The sequence below is a fragment of the Hydractinia symbiolongicarpus genome, chromosome 12 (assembly GCF_029227915.1).
Source record: "Hydractinia symbiolongicarpus strain clone_291-10 chromosome 12, HSymV2.1, whole genome shotgun sequence".
Lineage (NCBI taxonomy): Eukaryota > Metazoa > Cnidaria > Hydrozoa > Anthoathecata > Hydractiniidae > Hydractinia > Hydractinia symbiolongicarpus.
Genome location: NC_079886.1, coordinates 7,995,965 through 8,002,660, shown reverse-complemented (window position 1 = coordinate 8,002,660; position 6,696 = coordinate 7,995,965).

The window sequence follows — 6,696 nt, the reverse complement described above, 5'->3', positions numbered from 1 at the left end:
TACAATTGTTATAAAAAGTAATACCAATAAAAATTAGTAAGAACCGCTGCCAATGTTTAATAAGACATTCGGGGTTATTATATACTTTCAACGACGCTCGGCCGAGTCACAAAGTCCTATGTTAATATCGATGTCTGATTTAACTACGCTGCAAAAAAAAAGCGGACAAGTTTTCTTCCACTGTACGAAGTTAGGTGTTCTCTGAAATCCGGAGGTCAGAGAACGTGAGCTTTCTCTTGTGAGGACAACATCCAACATGACATTTACATGTTGGTCTGTCAGATTTTATCATGTAAATCACGTTTTCTCGTGGACAACCTCCGATTTATAACCTTATCAGTTTTCAACATCATGTTTTAATATGTACCGAAGGAAAACATGATGTTTTGACATAATCTAGGAAGGAAATTCCAGATTTTGTTTCGAACCTGTAAGATAACAAATATGCGAGAAATGGATAGCTAATTTTCTTCCCTAGGATTTATGACTAAAATCACAATTTCCCTGACTTCCCTTTTTCAACAAAATTACGGCTTTTGAAAAATTTACTCGATTGTTATTTATAACGCACGAGACACAAATGAAGAAAATACGCAACTTGTTAGCGCGCTTTTATTATTGGTATCTTTCTCGATAAATCGGGTTCAAAGACAAAGTTTGTCGCGAATGGCTTCGCAGTCTAAGGGTTTAGATGTATTTTAGTATTGCACTAATTAAGTTTGTGTTACATTTTTTTTACTAGGCCGTGTTCAGAGAAATAACTAAATAATTAAAAAGGCGGAATTTTTCTAATAATTTTTATTTTTACAATGTATGTACAAAACCCTTGAACATGTTTCAATACAAAAACATAGTATAAACAATAAAGCGCTAGCAAGCAACGACATGAACAAACAAGCTCGGCAAAGTACGGCAAAATAAATGTGTCAAGATACAGAGCTTTTACACTAGACGCGTACAGCTTTATCAACTTACTTGATTTAAATTAATTTACTTTTTTGGTGTAAACTACCACATATAAAGTATAAATGCATAGGGGTGATGTTATCCTGGTACCACACATGTTTTCAGCTAACAAACAACATGTTTTTAAAGTTGCCTTTAACGACACATGGTGTTCTTAACATTTTCCACTAAAAAAACAAGGCGTTAGGCGTTTCTAACGTTTTCTGAATAAGTTAATTCATGTTTTAATGTATTCTGCTTGAAAAAATGGCTTTTTGTCACGTTGTCGAAATAAGCCACGTCACGTTTTTAAAGTTGTCGGTGCAGATAACATGAAGTTTCACTGACAAATCCCATGTCGGAGAATGTGCAGAAATCCGCTAGACCACATAAGACAACCTGTAGTGTTGTCCAACTCTGACAACTCCGGATACTTGACGGTTACATGGGGTAATCTTCATATAATCCTTATAAAATCCAGGGCAGACAACACTTTTTTTCGCGCAGTGTTCGGTCCCAGCAGTAGTTATTTCGTTGTTTTATCTTTGTGATTTTTATTTTTTTTATTTAATAGTGCATATTTCTACTAGATATAAAATGTATAATAGTTGCACGAGGTTATAAAATATATTTCTAAGAATTCAACAGTTTTTTAGTGACTTTAGAAATACTTTATTTAACTGTTAAATTCACTTGTGGAATATTTAAAAAAGGCACATTTAACTGTTACCTTGAATGTTTCTATTTTACACTGTGAAAATTATAAATAGTGTTAAATTTTAAAAATCGTTATACTTATTTTGTTCTTATCGTTTAGCCATTTCCAACACTATTCTTCTTATAAAATTGCTTTTCTGGCTAGAGGCTCTTCTTTTTAAAAACATTTACAGCCTCAAAAGTTCTTATCACGTTCGTAATGCTAAAAAAGCAACACCAGAAGTTTATTTAAGTAATACGCGCTTTAAATTTTTTACTAGTCGATAAAGTGGAAAAATCCACTAAGGCATGATAAAAAGGAAAAAGAAGCGTCATTTGAAATTTGATGACGTCAGCAACCCATCCAGAAAAAAATAATTTAGAACCTTGTTTTCACTTGTTGCCTCTATTGTGTAGAGTTTAAAGCGGTGATCAAGAAAATGTATATGATCATGTGCTTTTGATGAACGGTTATTGAGATATAAGGATTTAAATTTTTTATTGACGTCAGCAAAAGCCCGCCAAAATAACCCAAAAGAAAATGTATAGGATGATGTATCTTTGACAAATGATTGCCGAGATATAAGGGTTTGAAGGTTTTCTGATGACGTCATCAACCCATCCAATCCGAAACGGTTCCGGGGACCTAGGTTTAGAAAACCTATCCAACTTAGTCCCAGGTAGTCCCTAGTTACCCACGTGGTAATATTCATGACGTCGTTCCTCGTTTTCAAGTTATTTAACCTCAAACGTTTAAGTGCACTGTAATGGCGTCAATAATTTAACATAGGACATTGACGTTAAGGTAGTGTTATTGACGTCGCCCCGCAACGTCAGAATATTTAACAATTAAGACAAACGTTTTTCGACTTTATCAAAGGAAAATGAACTCATCCACTTTGCCTGTTACAGACACACACACAGTCTCTGTATTATTATAAGAGACTAGTTGATACGGCCAGTGAAAGAATCCACTCAGGCAGAAGATTAGGTTGTTTTGCAGGTTTTGCTAACGTCAGCAGTGCATATACAAAAAAAATTGGTGAAATGTAGTTTATCTGTTACCTGTAATGCGTACAGATTGAAACGCTGATAAAAATAATGTATAGGATCATATGTGTTCGCATACACGGAAACATCATACGTTCTGCGCCTCGGCCGATTTATGACATACTATACTAAAACGCTGCACCTGAATGTGCGGCACAGTTTACAATTCTTATTAATCGCTCTTCCGGGCGTTAAACGCCGGGAACACAGTGACTTAACCCAGCGTTTCGATTCCGGGTCCCCCGGCTAGTCTAAATATTATTACCACGGCACCGAATTTTAGATTTAGTCTCTTTTGTTAATTCTAAATCGATGAACGTAGTCATAACCTTTTTGTTTCTTTCGCCTACTTCTATTTCTTTTTTTGTTTTTAAACTTGCAGGATGTTTTTTGGTTTTAAGCTTGTAGGAACTTTATAGTCAAGTCTTAGATATCTTATAACGATTTTAGTCATGTCGCAGGTAATAAAACATTTTCAGTATTCAGTATGGCGTATATATTCATGAAGGGGGTGACCAACAAAAAAGGTACTAATGAAGTTCTTCTGTAGGACTACATCCGTCATCCGACGCCGGGCCCCAACTAGTATTTCTAAAAAATATATAAAACATATAAATGCACTATAAATGTTTAAAGATATACTAATAACATAAAAATAATTTTAAAAACAGGTTGGAATAAATCAAAAATAAAAACCTCCAAAAATTCAAGCAATTTGTTTGGTTGGCGCGTGGCAAACGGCGCTGGGATAGGATTGGATCCTACTTTTTCGCCTGGTCGCTGGGACCAGACGAAATGTTTTTACAAGTATCTGATCCTGGAGTCTGATCGGCTTGCATTTCTTTTACCGCTTTAGTCTACTTAAACCTATGACTCTTGTTCTAGCCTGTATCTCACGTACTATATGACACATGAAAACTACACGAAGCAAGTTCTACTAATAATACCATGGGATAATATATTTCAGATGACAGGCTACTGGCGACCTTAAAAGTTATAAGGAACAAAATTGCACACCAACAAGTATTCGAAATCTTTTAGCCTGCAAGGGCTTTTCATTTATATTTTTTACATCTTTACGAAGGAGACATGTTGTTATACCAAGTGATAACTATAGATGCACACTCTAAATGGAACACCTGGTCTTATCAAGACCAGAATAATAATTCTGGTCTTGATAATATTCCAATTTTAAAAATTTGACCTGCGTCTCGGGTTTGGGTCCCAGAATTCCGGGTCCCAATTTCCCCGTATGCCCTTTTTCTGCACGAGAACTAACGCTAATAACCCCTGTAGAGGAAAGGGATAAATTTAGTAATACGCTGTTGAACTTCTTGCAGATACGGCTGGTTTGCTTTATTTTATTTGTTAATGATAGCATTCTGTTTATTTCCACATTGACATAAAAATTTTTAACAAGAAACAAGGAGAGGTAGAAAAGTAGTTTAAAGCCAACCTTGGAGGAAGAAAGAGCTACTTTCGTTAAATGTTAAAGCTTCCAGATTTAAAAATAAAAGGCATTGACATTAAGAGAAAGTACAATACATGTTTCTAGTAGTACTTCTAGACGAAATGTTGTCCTGAAAGTCTCATATTCTTGTGATTGAAAATAAAGTTGTAAAAAATATCGGTTTAATTTATTAAGCTAAACAATATCTAAACCTCCATTGTTTACGTAATTTATATTTCTCCTTCTTTCATAGCTACCTATCGCATTGCGATATCGCATGGGTAAGTACTAATAGCAGTAAATTGCAAAAAGAATACAGTAAACAAAAACATGTACGTAGAAAAATTCTTGGTGTAGACAGATATCATATACTTTTGCTGAACCACTGCTTTGCAAGATTGATGTACTGAATACATTCGATTTAAATCAAGTGTTGTTGTTCATGTTCAAAAGTAGACTACTGCCAAATAATTTTTCTAAACAATTTTCATCTATTCAACAATATAATACTAGGTATGTCAAAAGCAACTTTACATTAAGTTAGCAGTTTGTGATAATAATAATAATCTAAGCAAATATTTTTAATACAAAAGAAAATATTGATGTTTGTATGTAAAAGTGTATAGAAATTACTAATTAATTAAGGCGACTTATTTATATAAATATATATTTATATGCCCTTGTAAATAATAATATAAATGTACAATAATTATTATTACCATCATGCTCCTCAATTAGGGGCTTGGTAATGAGGCTTAATGCTTTCTACTTGCTCCTGCCATTTTATTGTAAGGAATTGCGCTTATTAAGGTTTTTATTTATAGGCCATATGTCGGTGGCATATGTTGGTGGCATTGGTAACTATTATTTATTATTCTGTTGCTACTTAGGATAATAAGATGACTTGTCTAATTATTTTTCACATGCCGATCTAATGCGTTTTTAATTGTAAGAATCTTGAAAATAGAATATTAAAAATACAGAGGAAAAAAAACATTTTTTTTATTTTTTTAACTGCCAAAGGATAAATATAAAGCAGGAAGTTCTCCAAAAATCCATGTTGATTTTCATGTATGTGATCTTGGTGTTTGAGGAGCAGTAAGTTGCCGAAACGCAAACAGAACCCTGCTGTTAGCGCAATTATGGAATGCAAGGATTTTTTGATGCTCCAAGCGCTTTGTAGCGGAAAAGGTGAAGAAAGAAATGTTAAAGAAAATATTTTTGAATAACTTAATAATCAACATAGGCAAATATAAGGTTACGTACATGCCGCTGAAACGTAGACACCTTGTAGGTTATCTATATTGATTCTTGTTTATGACAGCAAAAACACATACTTGTGGTCCCTTGATTGCAACTGGTGCAATTACACGTAGTGATAAGGTTAGCTCTGCTCTTTCTTCATTGCTATCACTGTGATTACCCACAATGAATCGGATAAATCCCGCTTCGTTTTAAGTCAAACTGGAACCCAAGTACAACGTTAAAATCTTCATGATTCTAACTCATCTAAAGAAGACATAATTATTGCAGTATTTACTATAATTTGTTGGTTTCGAACTAGAGCATATATTCCGCATTGTGCAAAATTAAAGACAAAAAAGTGTTTTTAGCTCTGAATCGTCGATCTTTGATTAACATTTAATCTTCGAAACATATCAAGCGAACTCATGGACGTTCAGTCAGCGTAGAAGTCAACCTATGATTCTTTGATCTCTGTGACGTCATTTATGCAGCCATTATGAATTTCAAAGTTCGAGAGGACGCGTGAGCACAATAAAGCCGCATGAAAAGAGGTAGCAAAAGATTTGAAAGTTTATTCACAATTATTTGCTGTACTAAACATTTCTCCAAAAAACGAATGTTATTTTCTTAAATATTCATTTGAATAGAACTAAATAAGGTAGCATCAATATAACGTCAGAGCAGCTTTTCAAAAATATTATTAAAGTTTTTGTATTAGTTTTCGTATGAGTAAGTTCTTTTGTTCAAATACGCTTCATACAGTCAGGTGGATAAGACACATCCCAAACTATACTTACAAATAACATTCGGGTGAATTAATTTTATATATACACACCTAAAATAATATGATTTCAGTTTACTATATTTGTTTTTATCATCTATAACACATTTTTTATAAACAATCGCCCTTAAAATATCAAATTTTTAAACAATCAATGGGTAAGACAACCTTAAAACTGACAACCAGAGATGATTATTTTAATCAGCTGCTGGCAAGCTTCTTCCATGAACGCCATTCCAAAAATTAAAGAGTGAGAAAAGAGGTCTAGGGACGAGGTTGGTTTACCCGTTGCTTCTATTGTGTAGAGCTTAAAATTTTGATCAAAATAATGTGTAGGATCCTATGTTTTCAACGAACACCTCACGACATACAAAGGTTTAGAAATTTTGCTGTTACAGAGATATTGATTTTTAGAGGTTGCTTGATGACCGCCTTGTCATTAACCGCGTGTTCCGAAAAGGATTTAGGGATTTAAGATCTGAAAACTTAACCAGGGTGGTAGTTACATGCACGGTGAAAAATAACTAAC